Raw genomic sequence first — 11,088 nt, 5'->3', positions numbered from 1 at the left:
TCTGTGCACCACTCCAACCCCAAACTTAAGTCCTCCTTCTTTTTAACATCTCAATAATTTGAACATTTAAACATCTATACACCTTGGCAGTCCACCTGTGTATAGATAGTAAGTCCTCTCTCAAACATTACCATCAATAGGTCCTAGGAAACTGTGACTTTATTTTTTTTAATTTTGTATTTATAAAATGAAAATATTGACAAGACAATAGGATAAGAGGGGTACAATTCCACATAATTCCCACACCCAGAACTCCATATCCCATCCCCTCTCTTTAAAGCTTTCCTATTCTTTACTCCTCTGGGAGTATAGATGGACCCAGGGTCATTATGGGGTGCAGAAGGTGGAAGGTCTGGCTTCTGTAATTGCTTCACCACTGAACATGGGCGTTGACAGGTTGATCCATACTCCCAGCCTGTCTCTCTTCCTAGTGAGGCAGGAATCTGGGGAAGCAGGGCTCTAGGACACATTGGTGGGGTCACCTGCCCAGGGAAGTCAGGTTGGCATCATGGTAGCATCTGGAACCTGGTAGCTGAAAAAGAGTTAAGATATAAAGCAGAACAAATTGTTGACTAATCATGAACCTAAAGGCAGTAACATTGCAGATGAAGATTGGGGGTCTCCATTTTGGAAAAAGCTAGTAGGTCTATTTTAAGTATATTCCAAGGGGCCCGTGACTTTACTAAAGTTTTTGCCTGAGCCTGAAAGCTACCATGCAGGTGGACCCAAAGTATAGTCTGGGGAGATGGTATCATAGTTGGAAAAAGGACTAGAAAGCTGGGAAATTGTGCAGATGCAGTCACATCTGCCATGTTGCCCCCTCAGGCTATTGCTAGTTCCCACGAGAGTTGGAACATTCTCGGAGAGCCTGTTCCACCATGTTGTGCACTCAGGGCATTGTCAATTCCCCCGCAATAGTTGCAGTGTTCTGGTTACTCTTCCCCATTCTCATTCTCACGAGAGCTATTCCCATAAAAGCCCTTCTTCTTCCGCACCTCACTCTCTTGCCGGCCTTTCACTTCGGTGATTAGACGCAGGGAAGGTTGCTGTGCTAGACGGCCATTTTTGCTACCTCCATGTGGCCCAAACTGCTGTTCTCTCACCCAACTCTGAGGTGCCAGCGCAAATAAAGGATTGAGTTCACTTTCTGCTCCAAACCTCCTTTTTCTGCATCCCGCCGCTGCAAGTGACAGATCAGGGAAGAGAGTAGCTCCCAAATATGGGAAAAGTATATAAATATTGTTAACTGTAAACCCCATTGATTTTTTTTTTCCCCCTTTTGTTGCCCTTGTTGTAGCTTCGTTGTGGCTATTATTATTGCCCTTGTTGACGCAATTCGTTGTTGGATAGGACAGAGAGAAATGGAGAGAGGAGGGGAAGACAGAGAAGGGGAGAGAAAGATAGACACCTGCAGACCTGCTTCACCGCCTGTGAAGCGACTCCCCTGCACGTGGGGAGCCGGGGGCTCGAACCGGGATCCTTACGCCGGTCCCTGCGCTTTGCGCCACATGCGCTTAACCCACTGCGCCACCACCCGACCCCCCCCCCCCATTGATTTTGATCTGGGGCCCATAGTCAACACAGGAACCTATGTGGAAACTGTGACTTTTTAAGTGAGACAATGTAAAACAAAACCAGTTTTTGCTGTAGATCAGTTGGTTGAAAACAAGACTTAAGTTCATGTACCATATGTCTGGTTACAAAAACATCACCAAATGTCTAAAGAAAGACCACGGGACTGGGTTGTGGCACACCTGGTTGAGCGCACATGTTACAGTGCTCAAGGACCCGGGTTTTAGCTCCTGGTCCCCACCTGCAGAGGGAAAACTTTGCAAATGGTGAAGCAGGGCTGCAGCTGTCTCTCTTTCTCTCTCCTCTCTATCTCCCCTACCCTCTCAATTTCTGGTTGTCTCCATTCAATAATTCAAAGATAATAAAAAAATTTAAAGAAAGGTCACGTCTTTGATAATAGATAATACATCTCTGGTAATGTCTCTGATATTACATAATAACTTGTGTTTATTCATTCATTCATTTTCCATCACACTCATTCCAGTTTAGGGTTGCAGGTGACAGGAATCTTTTTAAAAATTTATTTATTTATTTTCCTTTTTTGTTGCCCTTGTTGTTTTTATTATTGTTGTGGTTATTACTATTGTTGTTATTGATGTTGTTGCAAGATAGTACAGAGAGAAATGGAGAAAGGAGGGGAAGACAGAGTTGGGGAGAGCAAGATAGACACCTGCAGACCTGCTTCACCGATTATGAAGCGACCCCCCTACAGGTGGGGAGCCAGGGACTGGAACTGGGATCTTTATGCTGGTCCTGGAGTTTCGTGCCATGTGCGCTTAACCCGCTGTGCTACATACAGCCTGACCCCCGACAGGAATCTTTTTCAGGAGTTCAGAGTGCAAGGTGGGAATGAGCCATGGACAAGAGGAAAGAGGCCCCTCTTTCTCAGGGGTGCTGTGGGCCAAGGCCTTAGCTAAGTCTCTCATATAGAAAGTTACAAAACATCCTGAAAGCAGCCGGTAAAAACATTTATAGGTAGAGCGGACATTCCGACCATTGGAACTGAGATTACCATCTAGCTGTTTGGAAAGTCGCTCACCCACCTTCCTCCCCCACTACCTTAGCAGAACTTCCTCATTGTTTGTGCTTATATTGCGGCTGTAAAACAAAATTTTTAGAGCTTGATCAGATCTCTTGTCTTGCTCTCGTTCTTTGTGTCTCTTGTCTCCTTCATTCTCTCACCCCCTACCCTAGGTCTCCATTGATAGACCCCGCAGGCTGGGGCACAGGGGCACTTATAATATGAGTCCATCCTCACACTTGGGCATTAACATGCCTGTTTTTAGAATGTGGGAAGAAAACAATGTCTGGACAGAATCCATGCAGACAAAAGGGAACATGCAAATCCCACAGAGCAGCTCTGTGGGGAACTGAGTCTCCCTCCTCTCCAGCATTATAACTAGACACTGGTTGGTCAGGTGGAAACATGTACAGCTAGCAAAATACCAATTAAAATGTCATTGGAGGGAGTCGGGCGGTAGTGCAGTGGCTTAAGTGCATGTGGCGCAAAACACAAGGTCCAGCCCCAGCTCCCCACCTGCAGGGGAGTCACTTCACAGGCGGTGAAGCAGGTCTGCAGGTGTCTCTCTTTCTCTCCCCTCTCTGTCTCCTCCTCCTCTCCATTTCTCTCTGTCCTATCTAACAACGGCAACATCACTAATAATAACTATAACAACAGTGAAAAACAAGGGCAACAAAGGGAAAATAAATAAATATTTAAAAAAATAAAAAAATAAAAATAAATAAAATGTCATTGGAATCTTAGGGTATTACTGTGAACCTATAAAACTAGCATAAGAGAAAGGGGTTTCCCTCCTCTACTTGAGGTAATGGAGAAAGAGGTCCACTCATCTCTATTCAGTGCCATTTTAAGTTAAATCATGCTCTTGGCAGAGAAACAAAATAGTGTGTTATAAGAGCATAAAACAGTTCTTGCCCTTTGCCTTTACTGTTCACTTGGGGACTTGCCTGAATATAGTAATCATAAGCAGAGGAAATCATTAACTTAAAGGAGATTATGGTGATGCAAAAAAGGAAAAACTAAATAGAAAAGTCACTCCTGTGGACCTGGTTAAGCTCACATGTTACCATGCATAAGGACCCAGTTTCAAGGACCCATCCCCCATCTTCAGGTGGAGCTCTGCATGCCCTGAGGCAGAGCTACAGGACTCTTTCTCTCCCTCCCTCCCTCCCTCCCTCCCTCCCTCTCCTTTCAATTTCTCTATGTCCTATCAAATAAAAAGAAAAAATAGTTGTTGGAAGCAGTGGATTTGTCATGCAGGCATCAAACTCCAGGGACAACCCTGGTGGCAAAAGAAAAGAAAACATACCCAGTTATGTGAGAGCAACTAAGCAAGTATCTCTAGGAAGGAATGCTAGGTAATCATTAACATTTAGAAGCACAGTGAGTCCTAAAATAACAATGTTCTGTTAGAGTCCATCTAGTTATAGTGCTTTTAAAATACTTTCTTTTTAGTTTTTCAGTTTACTAATTAATCACTTAATGGATCATTGAGTAGAGACAGAAAGATTGAGGGGGGGAAGGGATATAGAAAGGGAGGCAGAGAGATACCTGCAACACTGCTATGATTTCTTTGCGTCTGAATCTCCTTGTGGAAAGCTCTGTTAAACTATTGTTATCTCATCACTTAGTTAATTCCTGCATCATGATTAAAAAGTGAGGTGCTGACATGCAAACTTTTTTTTAAAACAAATACTATACAATTAACTGTGGCTAGCTCCTTTTTTTATTGTTGTTGTGTTTATTCTTGTTGTTATTGACGTCATTATTGTTGGATAGGACAGAGAGATAATGGAGAGAGGAGGGGAAGACAGAGAAGGAGAGAGAAAGATAGACACCTGCAGACCTGCTTCACCACCTGTGAAGCGACTACCCTGGAGGTGGGAAGTCGGGGGCTTGAACTGGGACCCTTACGCTGGTCCTTGTGATTCGCACCATGTGCGCTTAACCCTGACTCTAGCTTCTTATTATTTACCAAATAAACGTAAAAAAAAAGTGAACACTAAAATAATCTTGTAAAGCCAAACATAACATCAAACAGTGAATACACACACCTATTTTTGGATGAGGTTGGATATAACACTGCCCTGATCTAAATACCCTATAAGACAACTGTAAGGAAGTTTGAAATTAAGCTAAAATCTTTTCCCAGTGGTAAATTTCCTTGATCACTGTTGCTATATTTGAAAGCCTTTGAAGGGCCATTCGACTGACTGGGCTTTGCCAAGCCTATGTGCATGAGTGCTCTAGGATTTTTGTATGCATGTAACTAGTGGGAAAGGGGCTATTTCAGTGGGTCCCTGTTGTGGCAGTCATTGGATGCTACTTCACCCCACTCTGGGTCACTGCTATGAAGATGTTAGGGTTCCTCCCAATAGATACTACAAGTGGCTGAGATCTGTAACAACTTTCTTTGTATCCTTCTCCAACAGCAGACCGGAATGGATGCCTTTCCTTTCTGTAATTGCCACCCCTCTCCTTCCTTCTTTCTCTTACATGCAGTTTGCAGAAAGGACACCCAGAGGCAGCATCAGGCAAGCCCAGCCTTGGGCTTTGGGCCTTTGGCAGATAGGGGCTGCTCTCCTCTGCTTCCCAGCACTTTACTGGGCTAAGTCTCCTGAAAAGGGATCCAGAGCTGCAGGCTCTGGCACTTTCCAAACATGGGGTGACCGGTTCCCCCAGCTATGCGGGCACTTAAACATGGCCTTTCTGTCAAGGTACAAGACCCACATGGAAAACAGACTCAATGCAAGCCTCTATCAAATGCATTCAGTTCATTCTGCTTAGTCAGTCCATTCAGCTCCTGAAGCTTCCCTTTGCTGGCATAGGCCTCAGTGCCGCCTGGCCTGGAACTGTGTGGAGAGAGCTCCCAGGGACCTGGTGCCTCTCAGCCTCCATCTTACCCTTCATGCCCTCTTCCCTGGAGGAACAGGCTGCCATTCTCTTCTTTCTGAAGGGACTTCCTGTGCTCAGAGTCTTTGTCTCATCTCCTCAAAATCCTTGTCTTACCAGGCTGCTTCTTCTTGTCTCAGCCTCTTTCCCTGTCCTCTACTTCTTGGTGTTTAAATACACATGAGGGACCAGAGAGGTGGCTCAGTGGTAGAAGACATGATTTGCATGCTAGAGGCTCTAAATTTGATAGTTGATAGTGCATAAAATAGTGGAGTACTCTAAATCTATCTCCATCTCTATCTCTTTTAAAAATATTTATTTATTATTAGATATAGAGAGAAATTGAGAGGAGAGAGGGAGATAGAGAGGGAGAGAGAGAAACAGAGAAACACCTGCAGCACTGCTTTGCCACTCATGAAGCTTTCCCCCTGCAAGTGGGAACCTGAGTCCTTGTGCACTGTTATGTATGTGCTTAACCAGGTGCACCACCACCTGGCCTTCTCTATCTCTATCTCTTTACCTTTATGTCTCTTTCTCTCAGAATAAAAACTGTGTAGACACACAAACATGCTCATATTTAAGAATATCTGCCCCTGGTAGTTCTCACAAGACTTAAAGTCTTTGGTCACCAAGACGGTCTTTTTTTTTTTTTTTTTTTTTAATGATGCTTACAATATGCTAGGAACTCAGTGGTCTTTTAAAAAAAATTATCTTTATTTATTTATTGGATAGAGACAGCCAGAAGTTGAGAATGAAGGGGGTGTTACAGAGGGAGAGAGACAGAGAGACACCTGCAGCACTGCTTCACCACTCTCAAAGCTTTCCCCCTGCAGGTGGGGACCTGGGGCTTGAACCCAGGTCCTTGTACATTATAACATGTGTGCTCAACCAAGTGTGCCATCACCTGGCCCCTTCGATTATTTTTTTTAGTCAAAGAACCACTGAGTGAATGAATGGATGTTGGTGTAACAATGAATGGATGCTAACATTGATCTGTTTATTTAGCATGAATCTATTTCTGTTCCAAATTCAAGACACACATGTCTTTGAAAGACAAATCTTTAATGCTTTGTGAATAACAGAACATAAAACAGAGACTTTTAGTTCTTGGATTTGTGCACACCTGCTTGTGAATTCCCAGACTCCTGAGGCTGCATCCTAATGTAGGTCTGGACTAGAACCCAAGGACTGTCAAGTTTGAATGGAGGGAGGCATCTGCAGTGGGGACAGAGTTCCACTGTCCTTGGGGACACTCTTCTTCCATTCCAACTTCCAGCTGATAGAGCTGTGAAGATTTCCAAGATTTAATAGGAGCTAGGTAATGTGTCCATTCTGAACACCCACTCCATAATTACAGGTGGTGAAGCCTTATAGCTCACTGGGTTCATACCTTCCATTCCTCACCAAGGGTAAGGTTTGTAAGCAAAAACATTAAAATTTAGTTTTCTGGGAGTCGGGCTGTAGCGCAGTGGGTTAAGCGCAGGTGGCGCTAAGCTCAAGGACCGGCGCTAAGCTCAAGGACCGGCGTCAAGATCCCGGTTCCAGCCGCCGGCTCCCCACCTGCAGGCAGGTCCCTTCACAGGCGGTGAAGCAGGTCTGCAGGTGTCTGTCTTTCTCTCCTCCTCTCTGTCTTCCCCTCCTCTCTCCATTTCTCTCTGTCCTATCCAACAACAACGACATCAATAATAACTACAACAATAAAACAACAAGGGCAACAAAAGGGAATAAATAAAAAAAATAAAAATAAATAAAAAAACCTTTAAAAATATTTAGTTTTCTAATCTGCTAACCTGGCTCTCTAATTTGTAAACCTATTAGGAAAAGTTCTACTTTATATTTCCACTAAAAATCATAATATCTTTTACATTAAAATGAGCTTAAATATTTATTTACTTACTTATTTATAAGAGAAAGACAGAGAGAGCCAGAGCATCATTCTGGCACATGCTATGCCAGCAGTCAAACTCTGGACCTCATGAGTCCACACCCCATCTATTGCACCACCTCCTGAGCTATTAGAAAAAGTTAAATCACAAGACAAACTTTTGTCTTCTTTTTGTTGGCAAAATAATCCTGTCTTCAAAGAGAAAGGTTGTCAGATAGGACTCTGCTCTTCTGGAGGTTGTACTGATTCAGCCATCAGGCTATGACCTCACAGGCCACTTGAACCACTCTTTCATGCCCCAAACCACACCAATGCCAGGAGACAAAGGCAGGGTACCAACTCTGGACTTAAACAGACACATGCATTATAGTGTGCTCCCTGGCTGTGAAGGGTCTTCCAGATTCTGAGGTGGCTCTCTACTGACCCCTCTCCTCTAGCAGGATAGCTAGTGACCCCACAGAGAATAGCTACCCCCCCACCCACATTCCACTGTCCCCTGTCATTGCTCTTGTCAATGGGAAGGTCACTCAGCTAGCAGGACTCCTCCACCCCCTGCCCCTTGCTGGGGAAGCTTCAGGATTTGATTCACATTTGCTCTTATTCTTCTTAGCACGTGGCTTAAGGGCTGGGCTCCCCATAGTCCAACAAAGAAAGCACTGGAGGCCACTGCCCCTTGTCTCTGAGGGTTATTTCACCCCACTGAGTGTCTGTTATGGAAGATTAATGGCTTCAGCAAACAATAAAGACCAAGAGGAGTTTTCCAAGAGGCCTCTAGATTCCAGAGGTGCCTTTCTGGCCCTCTCCTGGCAAACTGAGCCTCCCAGAATGCGTTGCTCAGAAGCCAGGGATGAGGCTAGTCATACTAGACCTTCTACCTTGTGGAATGCATGGGTGCTTCACAGAGAGCAGAGAGAAAAGTGCCTAGGTGGCAGAAGCTGACCTAGGGATGAGGAGAACTGAGCTTGGGAGCAGGCAGCTGTTGAACTTTCCCTATCTGGGGAGTAACTGGAGCTCCTCTGTTTTTCCTGCTTCACTTTCTCCTATTACCTTTCAGCCATGTGTTGCTGAGTCACTGGTTGATGTTTGATATCTGCAAGCTGCACAAGTATTTTCTCAGCCCCTTGTTCTCAGCTGGAGGTCCCAGGGAGAACAAACCCTGGGAGGCAGCCCCCCCCCCCCCTCAAAGGAGCTGGTGAGAAGGGAGGGCTTGGTGAAAGAGCACAGAGCTGGAGAGAGAGCCAAGCTGCCCTAGCCTTAGTGTTTGCTGAGGAAGCTGCTGCTTCCCTGTGTGAGCCACAGAGCCTCTCCAACAGGTGCTTTTGATAAAATGAGGTTTCCAGAGCAGTCATAGTAGATTCTATCTGACAGGGTAGCAGTAGACTCTATATCTTACAGTAATTTCATTTATACATATATTTAAAAATTTTATCATTGATTTAAAAGATTATAAAATAACCACACCTACCACCAAAGTTCTGTCCCCCTACCCCCTCCAGAGATAACTGCCATAGTTCTCCCAACGTCTTAGAGATGAGTTGGCTATGATGTGCCTGCCCCGCTTCCTAGTGTACACACAGCCCAGTAAACCCTGCATGAACCTGCTGTGTCTGGCCTTTTTTCCTCTTGGCCACTTGGACTCTGTAACAGCTCCTGTTGTTTCCAAGCAAGGAAGTGACACTGGCCCTGGGTGGAGCATGGGGAGCACTGAGACCCTGGTTTCTCTCTGACAGCTGAGTGCAGAGTCCTCCTCAGGCTCCATGCAGAAGGAGGCATCTTTGTGGCCTGTGTCTCTCCTTCCCTCTCTCCCTCCAGCCTGAGGCTGCATGGCTGTGCAGGGCTGTGTGACTCAGTGAGTAGGGCCAGTGTGGGGGTCTCCCAGTGGAGAAGCCAGGGTCCTTTCCCCTCTAAGCTGTGGGGTTTATCCCAGCTGTGAGGTGGAGCCTGTGTCTGCTCCTTGTCAGGAGTCTCCATGTTCCTCTCAGATGCAGCATAGCTGCCACCCACAGCTTGCTTCTGGGTTATTCTCTCATTTCCTGCATATCCATGGGAGAAATTTCTTTTTAATTCTTCTAGACTGCTTTTTTCTTTTCTATTTTTATTAGAGATTTGATAATGACTTACAAGATTATAAAATTATATAGTTCCACATTGCACCCACCACAAAAATTCTGTACCTCCCCATGCTAAACACCTTAATATTCACAGTCTTAGAGATAGTTTGTCACTTCTTTATTTTTTGTGAGTTCATATGTTTTATCTGGCAGTTGCCTTTCACTTCTTTACCCGTTTCACTAAGTATAATATCTCCAGTTCCATTCATTTTTTTCCCCAAAGGACATATTGTCATTTTTTTAAAATTGCAGAGTAGTATTGGATTGAGTTTATGTTCCACAACTCCTTTGTCTAGTCATCAGTCAATGGGCATTAAGCTTGCTTCCACTCCATGGCAATTATGTATAAAGTAGCTATGAATATAAGGGTGCATAATTAAACTACTTATATAAATCACAAGTGAGTTATATTATTATTTTAATCCTATGAGGCTTTCACATGAGTGAGAGATAGAGCTAGAACATGAGAGAACAAGTGAGCAAGAAGAGAGTAATTAAGCATTAAGATAGTGAGCCACTACAACACATTAACATTTGGTGCCAGGGATCAAACTGGGGTCTCAGGCAGGCAAGACTAGTGTTCTACTTGCTGAACTATTTCCAAGGCTTAGAGATTTTTTTTTTTTGAAGTCTTGCATTTCTGAAATAAACACCATAGTGTTCGTGAAGGAATCCCTGTGAGACTCCCTTTGATCCTTTGTGTGGAGTCCTCGGGCCTCTGATGGAGTCACTCACAGCTCCTGGAGCCCAGCTCTGCTGGTGACAGGTGTGATGCAGCCTGGTTGGCCCCCTTCTAGAAGGCCCACGTTTAACAAGTGAAGTGCTCTGGTCTCTCCCTGTCCTTCTGTAGTGTGTATGTCCAGAGTCTGGTGGCCTCCAGGGGCTGAGAGTCTCAGTTCTTGTGCTTCCAGGAGCAGGTCAGCACAGGCTTCACTAGGCCACATGGGTAGGCACCATCCCTACCTGTATATATCTTCTGGGATGACAGTCATTCACACAGAGGGAAGTGGCTGCTGAAGAGAAAGCTTCTCTTTCCTTCCTCCCTCCCTCCCCTCTTTTCTTCCTTTTTTCTTTCTGCCAGTCTTTCCTATTTACTAGAGTACTACTCAACTCTTGTTTATGGTGGTGTTGGGGATTGAACCTGAGCAGAGAAAATTTTTCTGAGGTCTGAAGTTCCCTTACTGTGCTTTCATTAATTGTTACTAATTTCTGAGTCAGCTATCAGGTGAAGTTTAGGGAGGAGAAAATACTGTAAGAGGGATAAAGCACTTCGGCCTTCACTTGGCAAACTGAGGCTCCCAGAGCCTGTGGGAATTCTGCAACCCAGGGGTGAGCTGATGGGTGTGTAGAGGAAAGGAGGGGAGGAGTTTTACATCTTTATGACTTAAGCTTGTTCTCTAAACTCAGTGCCACCTGCCACCTGGCAAAAAAAAAAAGAATGAAGGGTACTGAGGGACTCACAGGATAAACAGGGAGCAGACAAGCTGAGGCCACTTGGCATTGGGGTAAAGTTCCCTATTATTGGCTGTAGAGTCCTCTGGGCTGGGATCCTAAAAAGGATCATGTAACCTCACCTCCTAGGAATGCTCTTGCCCTGTAGCCCCAGG

This window comes from Erinaceus europaeus, chromosome 11 (assembly GCF_950295315.1).
Source record: "Erinaceus europaeus chromosome 11, mEriEur2.1, whole genome shotgun sequence".
NCBI lineage: Eukaryota > Metazoa > Chordata > Mammalia > Eulipotyphla > Erinaceidae > Erinaceus > Erinaceus europaeus.
Note: the sequence above shows the minus strand (reverse complement) of the source record.